General features: G+C 40.9%; 1 protein-coding gene across 4 annotated transcripts in view; it reads left to right on the forward strand.

The window, feature by feature from the left end:
- LOC110840254 (putative E3 ubiquitin-protein ligase sinah) overlaps positions 1–12924 on the forward strand; it is a 516698-nt gene that overhangs the window by 61769 nt on the left and 442005 nt on the right. The window lies entirely within an intron of this gene.

A 12924-nucleotide genomic window follows, 5' to 3' on the forward strand; every position in this document is an offset into this window, starting at 1 on the left:
ATGCATGAAATTCGTGGAGTGAATTTATGACCGAGTATCCTTAGAATTTCCTTGTGGAATTTGGGGTGTAATATTAATGAATACAACAGGAGTTTGGTATGAAGCGACTTTATTACACCTTAAATAGGAACCTGAAATTTATGTTAACTTAAAGAATTTGAAGATGAGACGCGTTATGTATCTCAGTAGTCGCAAGACGTTGAAAGGACATTGAAACCGAGTATTGCACTTGTGATTCTCCCACCTCTGGGAGACATTCCGTGAAGCTGTAGATCTGCAACGAGAGGAAAGAAAACCTTGCTCAACTTTTACGGAATACCTTACACCATGGAGTTTTGTACTTTTCTCCACTTTATTATATTTCTGTATAAAGGAATTTAAACAAAGTGGAAATGAGTACATATTTATGTTTTTATTAACGGAGATTTTAAAATTACTTCCTGTGTAACATTTATTTATTAGGCTACAATTCCTCTTTAGCCATAGGTCAGCCCTTGCTGAAATGTTTCCACAATTTTAACTAAAAAATTAAAAAATGTAAAATATTACTTACCGGAAGATATATCGAAATGGCAAAGCCACGAGCCCGTACTCTTCATAGTTGGTGTATCCCTCGCAGCCCGCATTCAGGAGACATTGCTGGATATTGACGCGATCTCGAGCACTCATTTTAATTGTGTCTGAGAGCGGTCCGTGGTAATACTGCCGATCGGGAAACGATCTAGTCTTCGGGGCGATCTCGTTTAAGAACACCGGGAATGCGATAGACAGGATGAAAGATACTATGATGATGACAAAGAAGATGATCTGTCCAAGGATGTTTTGCTTTATTAGTGATGTATAGTCGTTGGGCTTTTCAACGGTTGGGAACGTGAATGAGAACAGAGGGACGGTGAACTCGACACTTGTGTTGTAGATGTTGGCATTATTCAGATAATCCTTGGCAAGGTAGTAGAGGGAAGAGAATTTGGAGTGTTTTTTCCACTTGTGCAGGCGGGAAAGTTCTTCAGAGTTTGCGGTTATGAAAAAACAGTTGTAGAGAAGAAGAGTCGCGATGAAATTTCTCATAAGTAACATCTGGAATTTACAAAGAGTATTGTTATGTTAATATTTGTCTAAGATACATTTTTTGGTGCATTCACGGTGAAAAGTTGTAGAAATGCAACCTTTTGTCTTTACCGTGTCTGTCTGCATGTAACAGCTTAAAAATCACTCGGCAGATTTTCACAAAATTTAATATTGGGCAGTTTCATTCAAATTTGTCAATTCAAATATATGTAAGAAGTAAAAATGTTCCCAGACAGAACCTGTAGAGTAAAACTTAAAACATATTTTATGCCCAGTACACTTTTTTCAGAACTTTCACAATTTTTAGGAAATCCAGAGGTCATCAGACATCACCAACTCGCAAACTGTAAATGTCAGAATTGTTAAACTTTACGCACGAACGCGTTCTTTGTTCACAGAGTGACTTTGCGTACGACAAGTAACTCCGTGTCTGCCGATCCTGCCGCATATTTCATCTTCAAAACTACTGTATTTGTGTTCAGTTTAACTCTTTGTATATAACATGCAGCTCAAATTTAATTTAAACATTTTTAAGGAACATTCTGCTTTCATCTTCAGATGTGAAGATGGAGCCAATGTGTTTCTCTGTAACATTAGTATCTACCTATGAGTTCATATGGCATTACCACCCAGAAGAATAACATATTTCTCATGAAATCTGATTTGAACATCAGATTGCGTCCATAATTAATTTATCGGTATCTATTTTAATAAATTCAGAACTGAATTTACATATCGCATTTAAATGTACTTACTGTTTCCTTTATTTGGTTTTAAAGGCTGAGCTAATGAAAATAATTGCAGTTTGAGCCAAGTGTTTCGTTCACACAGGTACTCGACAGTGACCAGTTAGCTGTACAGTTTGAGCGCACGAGTTCCGTCCTGTAACGGGCTGCCTCGCTTTTATTATGCTGGCCAGCAAAACCCATTCATAACAGCTGATGAAAAGCAATTAGTTGTTTTGGTGCGTAGTCTCTGTTTTGCATTGTAAAGTTGCCTTCTAAACAAACGCCGTGGGTCATCAAACTGCGTGCCATGAACATGCCTAATAGTTTCTTAACGTGTTGATTCACGGCTGAAAAGGAGTTTGTTGTTTTGGTGTGGAGTCACGAATATGAATTGTAAAGTTGTGTTTTAAAGCGATAGCTCGAGGTTTGTTAAATTACGGACACACGACATTTCATCTTCCTTCTTTCTGCTTTGTTTGCAAGTGCACTGATTCATATCGCGAATAAATCTCAGGATATTTGTTCTATTGGCGTTTTCTTATTTCATGTAACGGTAAATTCATCTTGAAGTATTTCTGATTTGTTTTATGTGGAATCTTTATTTTCTATGTTTCATTTAGGGTCTTTAATTTTGGAGATGATTTATTTTTATTATATGTTATAAATTTTATGTCATTTAGAATATTTTGTACGATAATTTTTGTTGGTTTTTTTTATAATCTGTGCGTAAACTCAAGTTTTGAAAGTAAGTTGTATTTGCTTTGTTAATCTGGCCACTTAAATGGCAAAATGTTAAGATAGTTTTTGTTATATTGTGATCTCGGTCGAGAACGAAGCAGCGCATGTGCTCCTGAGGGGTAGAGATTTTAGAGATTTTCAGATGTGCTGCAGAAGATGGATTTGCCCTCAGTAAGATCAGTTTGTAGATGGAAGCGTTGAAGGTTTATGGGCAACTTAGACAAAGAGACTTGACTTTGGATGTGGCCTGCTGAAAGACAGTTCCCCACATTTTTGAGATTTCAGGTCCACACAGCAGCAAGTATGAAGATGACTGATGTCATCATGCTCACTGTTGTATGAACCTGAAACCTTTCCTGCAAATGAGATAATACTTAAGTCCTTTTAACAGGAATTATTTTAGCTAAACTTTTGTCAAAGACAGCGTTGAATGTCTGCTGTGATCATGCAAAACTGTGAAGGCTGCAGAAATGTTTTTGACTTTATTTTTGAATTCGAGTTTAAATTTAATGCTAACTTCTGTTACTAGATGTAGCTGCATGTCTGTTCCGATCGGACTAGTTGTCGATTTTTGCCACTACGTTGCGCAAGTTCTGAGAATACTCAAGCTCCTTTATCCATTGTACTCTTACATTTAATTTCAGTGTCTGCGACGCGATGGCACTGGTAGTCCTATTATGTGCGAAGAGTTTCGCGCGTACTGGAGGTTACACACGTCCACAGAGCCTTTCTGACGGTATCAAACTTCAATTGCGTGAGCTCAGATATGCGTCCTATGTTTCTCGGAATTTGTAATTTGTTGTTGCAACAGATTAAGTGTTTTTTTTTTTGGCGACGTCTCCCGGTGTAATTAATGCAAACACTTGAGTGGTCCTCCTCCGTTCTTACCCCACTAGCCGCGCTGATAGATCTTTACCAACTGGTCCGAGTACGTCGCGAGGGCAGTTCTTTGATTGAAAATTTTTTCACGATCAGGATAGAACATAAACATGCATATTTGTAATTTTTAAACTCATATTTCGCGTGTTAAACATATCTGGCTGCAAAACTAGCCAAGGGAATTTCTGGTTTCTGAAGACTGTTTAATGGAGTTATGATTTATTAATTTCTCTCTCCCTGTCTTTCCATCTTCTTCATTTTCTTCCCCGCCTTTTCTCACCTAATTTCATCTTTATTTCATTCCTCCCTCCCTCCACCTGTTTGTCCTCGTCATCTCAGTCCTGTCCGTCGGAGCTGCCAATATTCGCGTTCTTTCGCTGCAAGAATTCCGCTTTAATTAAATCCCTTTCGCCCGCATGACTCTCCGAGACATTCATATGAAAATGACCAGCATGCATCACGGCTCTACTGGGCATTGACGCATTTTGAAATAAAAAATACGAAAGCGTTTCGGCTTGTGTTCGTTAGCGCGAACTACCTGAAGCTTAAGAACATACATGCGTGTAAATATTGAAGATATTTGCGTTATTTTGAGTTCTTTTTACGATGTGCATTAGTCAGTCAGGGCTGATGTCTGTCCGCTTGGTTCCGTCCTGTACTCTACTCAATGTAATTAACTATTAACGGTAGGGATTGGTCTTTTGTTATCAGAGCAGTTGGGCTAAATCGCTAAGTCTCTTAACCCTCTGAAGCCAAAGCTCGTTTAAATTACACTTAAAGATTCAGTCCGTACCGCAAAGAAAACACGACACTTTACCATTACAAAGATCGACTGGTTAACCCTTTGAAGCCGAAGCTCGTATAAATATTACGTAAGAACTCAGTCCGAACCGCGAAGAAAACACTACACTTCACCATTACAAAGATCGACTGGTTAACCCTTTGAAGCCAAAGCTCGTTTAAATTACACTTAAAGATTCAGTCCGTACCGCAAAGAAAACACTACACTTCACCATTACAAAGATCGACTGGTTAACCCTCTGAAGCCAAAGCTCGTTTAAATTACACTTAAAGATTCAGTCCGTACCGCAAAGAAAACACGACACTTTACCATTACAAAGATCGACTGGTTAACCCTTTGAAGCCGAAGCTCGTATAAATATTACGTAAGAACTCAGTCCGAACCGCGAAGAAAACACTACACTTCACCATTACAAAGATCGACTGGTTAACCCTTTGAAGCCAAAGCTCGTTTAAATTACACTTAAAGATTCAGTCCGTACCGCAAAGAAAACACGACACTTCACCATTACAAAGATCATTTTGCATTCTGATAATTATTCAAGAGACCATACTCAGTGGACCAAATGGAGAGTTGTTGATTATTAAAGCAAGTGGTACATATAGTTACCACTTGGATTTGAAGGCTCTATCCTAACGTATCTCGACTATAGTGAACATGCCCCATGCCCCGTATAATGTTTCTTTCTTGTTTGCAGATCCGAATGTCATTTCTAATTAATATTTATGATTATTGCTTATTAAAGAGCCTTTTGTCAACTGTGTCTTTTTTAAATTGCTCTGTAAAATTATGTGATTAGTCCGTGAAATTGTACAGCCCTGTGTCCACTGGTTTTAACAGTTCTTATAACATCACCCTGTACAGTCATTGCATCAATATACAGTGAATACAGACAGACATACAAACGAAAGGAAATGTTCTTCGTGTCTCGCTCTTCTTATGTTCAGATTAGCCTGCCCCTTTATCGCATTCCTCCCGCCACACGTTTGCGTGCTGGCCGCGTGCATTATTTACAGTTCCTTCCGGAAACTATTAGGTCGCGTGGAGAAATATGTAGCCTCTGGCGGGCTAAAGGAATCTGATGGCAGCGTAGTTACACGTAGTGGCTGAAGTTGGCCTTACGAGTTCGAAAGAGGACCTCAAAGACAATGCCTTCAGAAGGAAAGAAAATTAATAAGTAACTGACTGTTAAAAACCCACTGCCTTAATAGTCTGTAACTATGCATTCTTCTCACAAACAAATTTCTAATGATTCTTAGAATAAACAGCTGTTATTTCCCTAAACAGCATTAACAAGTTGATCCTTGTAATGTTGAAGTGTTGTGTTTTCTTTGCGGTACGGACTGAATTCTTATATTTTTGAGATGATAATGTTGCGTCATATTGTGATGATTATAATTGTTTAATTTTAACCGTCTAATCACAATAAAATATTTTATTAAATATTAAAATATTTAAAATTTAATATTAAATGTTAATTGTAGTAATAATATTTTAATATTTAATAAAATATTTTATTGTGATTAGACGGTTAAAATTAAACAATTCTTATATTTTGTTATAATGGTGGCTGCAAAATACTACCGTATCATGTTTGTTTGCTGTGTTATTTAACGATGCTGATTCATTTGCACATGTTACTTAGCGGCTTTCCGCATATAGAATCACGGTGTTTCATAGATTGAAGGCATTAATGTCTAACCGTGGCGAAAGCGGCCTCTGAACTTTGCTATAGGACGTCTGGCAAATTACTTAGGACGAAGGCAGTCTGTGATGTGTAACGAACTTAACGCAGTTATATGTGCGTGTTTTGAGAAGCGGGGAAGGACATTACATCGGAAGAAAGGGATGTAAGTTAGAACGCGATTTGCTCCGCGACAATAACACGGCCATCCATAAAGTGGCGACTCTGTACGGCAATCACGTGAAACAGCAATCATCGTGTTCAAGAAACTGCTTCAGTAATAGAAAAAGGATTATCGATCTTTTTCTGTGGAGCGACGGAAATGGTCCTGATGACGAAAAGCGAGTTACCATTCGTGGGAAATTTCTTTCTAATAACATATAATTTTCCCTCTCAAAAAGAATATGTTCCTTTGATAGAAAAAATTTACTGTCAATGAACATTATTTTCGCAGTAATTTTCCTAAGTTATGGGGTGACCATTGTGGCTGTCATTTGTTTGAATAGGGGTTGGTGGGGGTAGCAACGTCGGTCAGTTTTTCTGAATTTTGAAGTTAGGCTTAATGGATTTTCTGTTGATATTTGTTTGTGATATTTTTTTATGTACTGTCAAGTGTTTTATGTCTAAGTAATCTCTGAATACGTTCTTTTCTATTTTACGTGTTTCATAAGAACAAATCTCCTTTTGCAAAGCTGTTAGCACTGAACAGGACTCAGAAGTTATTTTTTCTTTGCATTTCTCTAAATATTCCCCATATCGAAAAATGCTTCAAATAAATTTTATAGATGTTACTGAGATACATATTTTCTTGCAAGTGCCACTTTTGAGTACGATGACCATTTTTTGAGAAAATTACGAATTTCGATTTGAGTCTAAAACATTTGCTTTACGCTCGTTCTGGCAGCGCGAGACGAAACGTGTGTGTGTGTGAGACGATGGATGAGGGTCACGTGATAAGATAGGGTTGTAGCGAAGTCTTGAATCCCTGCCTCTTTCCTAAACAAACACGCCGTGTTGACTCGGGGCCCCAACACGTGTTTGGGTGCGAGCGACACTTTTCGCGCTTGTTAATTGTATCGTATCACGTGACTCGATTAAATGTCTTCACGTGGTTGTCGCCCCCGTTTCCTGGGAAACTAATTGCTTTTCTTCATTTTCGTTTCATTTCCTTCCCTGACCTTTGTCTATTTCGTTCCTTCTTTCCTCCTTTCTTACTTCGTAGTTAGTCGTTTTATATTCGATTTTGATTTTTTCGTAACATAGAGAGAAATCAAAATCGATGATGAGCTTAAAAATCTGTGCTCCTCCCCCAATATTGTCAGGGTGATTAAGTCGAGAAGAATGAGATGGGCTGGGCATGTAGCACGCATGGATGGGACAAGAGGTGTGCACCGGGTACTGGTTGGGAAACCTGAGGGGAAGAGACCGCTGGGGAGACCTAGACGTAGATGGGAGGATAATGTCAGGCGGGATCTATGGGAGATAGGAGTTGAAGGAAACTGGATTTTGTTGGCCCAGGACAGGGTCCGGTGGAGGGCTTTGGTTAATTCGGTGATGAACCTTCGGGTTCCCTAAGCCATCTGGTTGGTTGGGTCCACTATTTGGGAATCCTGAGGGGAAGAGACCTCTGGGGAGACCTAGACGTAGATGGGAGGATAATCTCAGGCGGGATCTATGGGAGATAGGAGTTGAAGGAAACTGGATTTTGTTGGCCCAGGAGAGGGTCCGGTGGAGGGCTTTGGTTAATTCGGTGATGAACCTTCGGGTTCCCTAAGCCATCTGGTTGGTTGGGTCCACTATTTGGGAATCCTGAGGGGAAGAGACCTCTGGGGAGACCTAGACGTAGATGGGAGGATGATGTCAGGCGGGATCTATGGGAGATAGGAGTTGAAGGAGAATGGATTTTGTTGGCCCAGGAGAGGGTCCGGTGGAGGGCTTTGGTTAATTCGGTGATGAACCTTCGGGTTCGGTAAGCTATCTAGTTAGTTAGTTAGTTAGTTATATTCGATTATTTTACGACTTTTAATTACTGCTGACAAAATGTAATGTCGGGCTTTTGCGAATGATGAAGCGGAACACGCGTGGAAGGAAGTGGTCGTGGCACACTTTTGCCTGTATTCTAAGTTCATATTCCTGCAAGAATTTAGGAAAATAACAAAGATTTCCAGTTGGATGTTCGATCTTCGGCCGGGATTCGAACTGTTCTGCGTCAGCGTGTTTGTTGGGGTCAGTCAGTCACTCGGGCTGTTTAATTCGTCGTTCGGTTACTCGGGGTGACTCACGAATTCGCCACAGCCGAGTTGTCACTCTATTTAGTCGCATGTCACGGGACTACGGCGCCAACTTATTTACACGTAATTGAGTTCAAACTTTAATAGCAAGCGTTTCCCTGCCCTCATATTTAACATTCTCTCTGATTTACAACCTTTGCTTTCAATTGCTCCCGTAGGACGTGTCATAAAGGCGTTAGTCACTGTGGAGCGAGGGTGCTAGTTCGAATCTCGCTTCATTCCTCGTCACGGTTTTCATTATTACGTCATTGTCCAATAGCGCTAAATACCACGAGGGAACCATCAGCTGGTTCGTGAAATGTGATGATTGGGGCGGCGGCGTGGGGGGGGGGTTACAATGCTTCACGATACTGCACGAGGCATCCGTTGTCTGAATTTGTTTTCAGAACATGGCGATAGATCGACTGATTAATTGATGCTCTAGATATTTGTGGTTATAATAATCGCAGTAATTTCTGTGCACTCCACTCTTATTGGCAGTTTAACCCTTTGAAGCCGAAGTTCGTCTAAATATTATTTATGAATTCAGTCCGTACCGCGAAGAAAACACTACACCTCACCATTACGAAAATCAGCTGGTTAACCCTTTGAAGCCGAAGCTCGTCTTCATAATATTTACGAATCCAGACCGTACCGCGAAGAAAACACTTCACTTAACCATTAGAAGTCGAATCAGGCGGTACCACATAAGATTTAACAAAAGAACATCCCGGTCAAAGCCTTAATAAATATTTGAACCTTAGATGGGCGGGGCATGGGTGAAATTAGAAATGCGTAGAAGAGGTTGGTTATTACTGGTTCAGATATAAGTTTTCTTTTCTATTGCACATTCGTCGGTGATTCATTTACATTTGCATTTCACTTTGTATTAAAACGCTTGTTTAAACTGTAATAAAACTTATGAAAGCTATAAAGCCTGGGGACCCAGCACTTAAAAATGTAGCCACAGTTAATATGTCAGTAAGTTAGTTGTTAGTTTGTGAGTTGGACTATTTGACGTGTTTGTGTTTTTTGTAGCTAAACTGTCGTAATCGAATCCTTATTCAGAGCGTGTTTCTTGCTTTAATGGCCTGTATTTTGCAACTTTGTTGAGCTGATGTGCTCATAAAGAAATACGCAGTGTTATTTTCGTTCCCATAAATTTTTGTCTGACGTGTAAAAAGAAGGTTTGGCGACGAAGATGTGTTTTTTTTTCCTTCTTGTTCCAAATTTGGTAAACTTCTTGTAAAGCCATAAAATTAACTTTCGTCTTTTCTCGATGTTGTTGCACACGTCCGCTGTGGCGTGACACTGTTTCCACGACGAGCTGACCTGACCTCATCGACCCCCACCCCCACCCCCCCATAATATGAGTTATAAAAATAAGAAATGAAAGGATGTCTTCACGCCGCTAACAGAATCACTCCTTTCTCGATACTTTGTTGCACGATGACTTTGTAATTTTATTGCCTTCAGCGAACATTCTTTCTTTTACTACAGAGTGATGCGTAAAAAGCGATGTCATTAAGATTTTCTGAATTGGATCTCTGTTTTGCATTCGGAATCACATCGAACGCCGTCGCTGTCGATCTAATAAATACTGTCACAATGTTTATGCAGCACAGTAAACCTACCCAACCTTCTGTGGCCACAGTCTGTACAATCTTGATCGAATTCAGGCCCTTCTGAGATATTTTGTGCTTTTCATCAGCCTCTCCAGGTGTATGCCGGACTCCTTTTGAATCCTTTCCTCCTGAACAGTCGTGACCAACTTCCCGTCACATTCAACGCTTATAATAGAAATTATCCCAGAAGGTGGAGAGAATTTTCTCTCCGAAACGTTGGCATCTATCTAAGGAGTCTGCATGGCGTCATGGACCAGAATAAGATCGTCATCATCGCTGCACTGAGAACGTCATTAAATAAGTAAATAATCGACTAATAAAAGTAGCCTAAGTTTACGAGTCATTGGTTTCAACTTTATGGTTTGTGTGTCTTTAACTAGAATCATGTCGATTTTTTTGGCTTGTGATTGGAAGGACTTTATGGACTTGTAGGCGGGTACCAACATTTCGGAGGAACATACTGCCTCTATTTTCACTTTCCTGAACACGGAGACGACTGGTTACTTAGTTACTTGGTTGGTTAGTCAATTACCTATTTATTTAGCGAGTGTGAGTGATGATCGCTGATAGAATTTGTCGGTAATCCTCCTGGCCGGAAACAAGGTCCTCGAAGGAAGCCCCTTTTTCTCCCCCCAGGGTGGACGAAAGACGTCCTTTTTTTTTGTTATTATTGAATTACGTTGTTGCGACGTGATAGGATCTGCGGCCGACCACGTGTAAGAGGACGAGGGTACACCGTCACAATTACGCGACTCTTGTCTCTTCTGTCTTCCTCTCTCTCTCCCTCTCTTTATCTCTCTTTCATCCTTTCATTCTATCTCTGTTACCTTCCTTACTTTCTTTTGTTTGTCAGTTTAATTCTTTGTTCCTGTCTCCCTTCCTTTTTCTGTCTGTCTTTATATCCTTCTTAGCCTCCCTCTCTTTCATTCTACCTGTGCCTTTATTTTCCTCTGTTTCATTCGTCTCTCCTTCTCTTGTTTCTTCCCTTCCTTTCTATTATTCTTTGCATCTTCCTGTCTTTATTCCTCTCTACCTTTTTCGTGTTCTTCCTTCCATCTCCAAGAACGCGCGACATTTCCCTGCCCTCTGGTCGCTCTGTGACAGTGTATTGTTTCGCGTGCATTGTAGAATGCGCCTACAGTTCAGCGAGTTCTCGTTTCCAGAAAGCTGTTAAAAGTAGATTTATACAGATACGTGTTGGGGATGACACCCTCTGTTGTAGGGGTGGACGCAACCGGAGTTCATGATGCCGTCCACCACCCCTCAATAAGTCCGTGTGTTCCTGCACCCTTCTTAAATGAGCTGAAATATGGGGATGAGTGGGGTGCATTTGTAAAATCAGCTGAAACACTGACAAGGGCTGAAGTTCGTAGACCTATATGATGGTTGCAGATGCAGGCATAACGACCCTTAGGTCTGTCCGGTGTTGTCGACTTGTATCAGCTGTTGAGGTTACGTGAGGTTCACCGTTGTTATCAATTTGATTGGTTCTTGTATAACGACACTGTTTCAGCTACAGTGATTGTATAGTGTGACAAATTGATTATTCATGAATGCTGAATTCACAAGGATTTGGAAGCATTAGTGCCCTGTGTTTAGGCTGGGGAGACTGGTGGAAACCAGGAAGATTCTCAGTCAGATTTCTGAAAGCGAATACGAGTCTTTGATGTTGTACTTGCGAATGTTCATTCTAGGAAAGTATTCTGTTCCTCCGGAATTTCTTCCCACACAAATGTGCCAATAGTAGTGTCCGTAGACACTTATTTGTGCTGTACCACACAGGGTACCGGTCCTTGGAATACCCGTTGGTGTTGTGACCAGGTCGTGCGTAAATCAGAGAGTTGGCGCTTTCGTGGGGACTCCCTCCTGCGCTGAAGGAGGTTCCAGGACGGGGTTGCTGTGGTGGCGATGCTCATCTGTCCGTGAAATTAATGCCCGATGGGTACAGTAGCCAATTATCGTCGCTGTGTGCGGGATTAGCTGGAGGCGTCTTAACGCTGCCCTTCTTAGGCAAAGGATTCCCACAAATCTCAAGTATCAATCACTCTTCGTGCGTTTGTGATGCTGAAACGCCTTGTGGAAATAATCTAGAGGACTTTCTCTGTTCTGGGTGAAGGCCTATATGTTGTCCCGAAAGCCCAGTTTTCCTCAGTCTCTCGAGGCGATTGTTGCATATGAGATAATATTAAAATTGATGTTATATAAATAGAGTGTATGTTATGGGCTACACTTATAGGTCCTGGGATTGGCAGATTTTCAATTCAGAAACACGAGAAATTATTTAGAAAATGCTGGATAGAATCTTAAATGCGCTCAGATAGCTCGCTAGCCTGTATCTCATTCACTCACTGCCTTATATTTTCCAATTGATACGGCATCCCGTAGCGTCTAAGTACTTTACGAACATATTCCTTGTCATATGTTTCTCCCGCGATCATCCGTTCGTCGTAAGTCATTGTCGAGGGCCGACGGCTCTTCCCGTCGACAAGTGGGCACTGGCATTCTTCGTCTTCCTCGGCGTGTAAGAAAGACGTCTTTGTCACTTGTCTCTGTATCGATCCACTCACGCACGAGTGTCTGAAGACAAGTCCCCCCCCCCCCTCCTCCCCCCCTCCCCTCCCTTCAGGGTCTTTTGTAACAAACCCTCTCGAGCAGCGTTTCTGCAATTAGAGTGGTCGCCCTCTCTCGTCGTCGTGGTGCCTCGGGCTGGTCTTGACGTTTTCCTTGAGGCGGTCCTCAGCGCACCACGTGGCTGCAGACCGAGCCACCTCCACGTGAGGTTATTCGCCTATTTTACGATGTTATATCAGATGATCAGGTTATGTACCGTGGATGAAGATACGGCAGAACGATTGTCAATGATGTGATGCTGATCCCCCATCAAAAGAGTTGTAATGCGAGTCGAATTACTTATATTACTTCTTAGTTCTGAGGCGGAACAGAGCAGAAAAGGGAGAAGAAGAAACGTGTAAGAAGGATGAGCCCGAGAACAATAGTCTAATTATGGCTCTGTGACTTACTCTTCTGAGTTCTTTTATTGTCGGACCAACTGTTAAACAGTTCCCACTTTCAAAGTATTCATGCCAGAGTTTTTTTTTTTTTGTGATTCGTCAGTAAAAACTGGCACCGG

Source organism: Zootermopsis nevadensis, unplaced genomic scaffold, assembly GCF_977971745.1.
Source record: "Zootermopsis nevadensis isolate Lab colony 2312 unplaced genomic scaffold, Znev_1.0 Znev_ptg000012l, whole genome shotgun sequence".
In the NCBI taxonomy this organism is placed as follows: Eukaryota; Metazoa; Arthropoda; class Insecta; order Blattodea; family Termopsidae; genus Zootermopsis; species Zootermopsis nevadensis.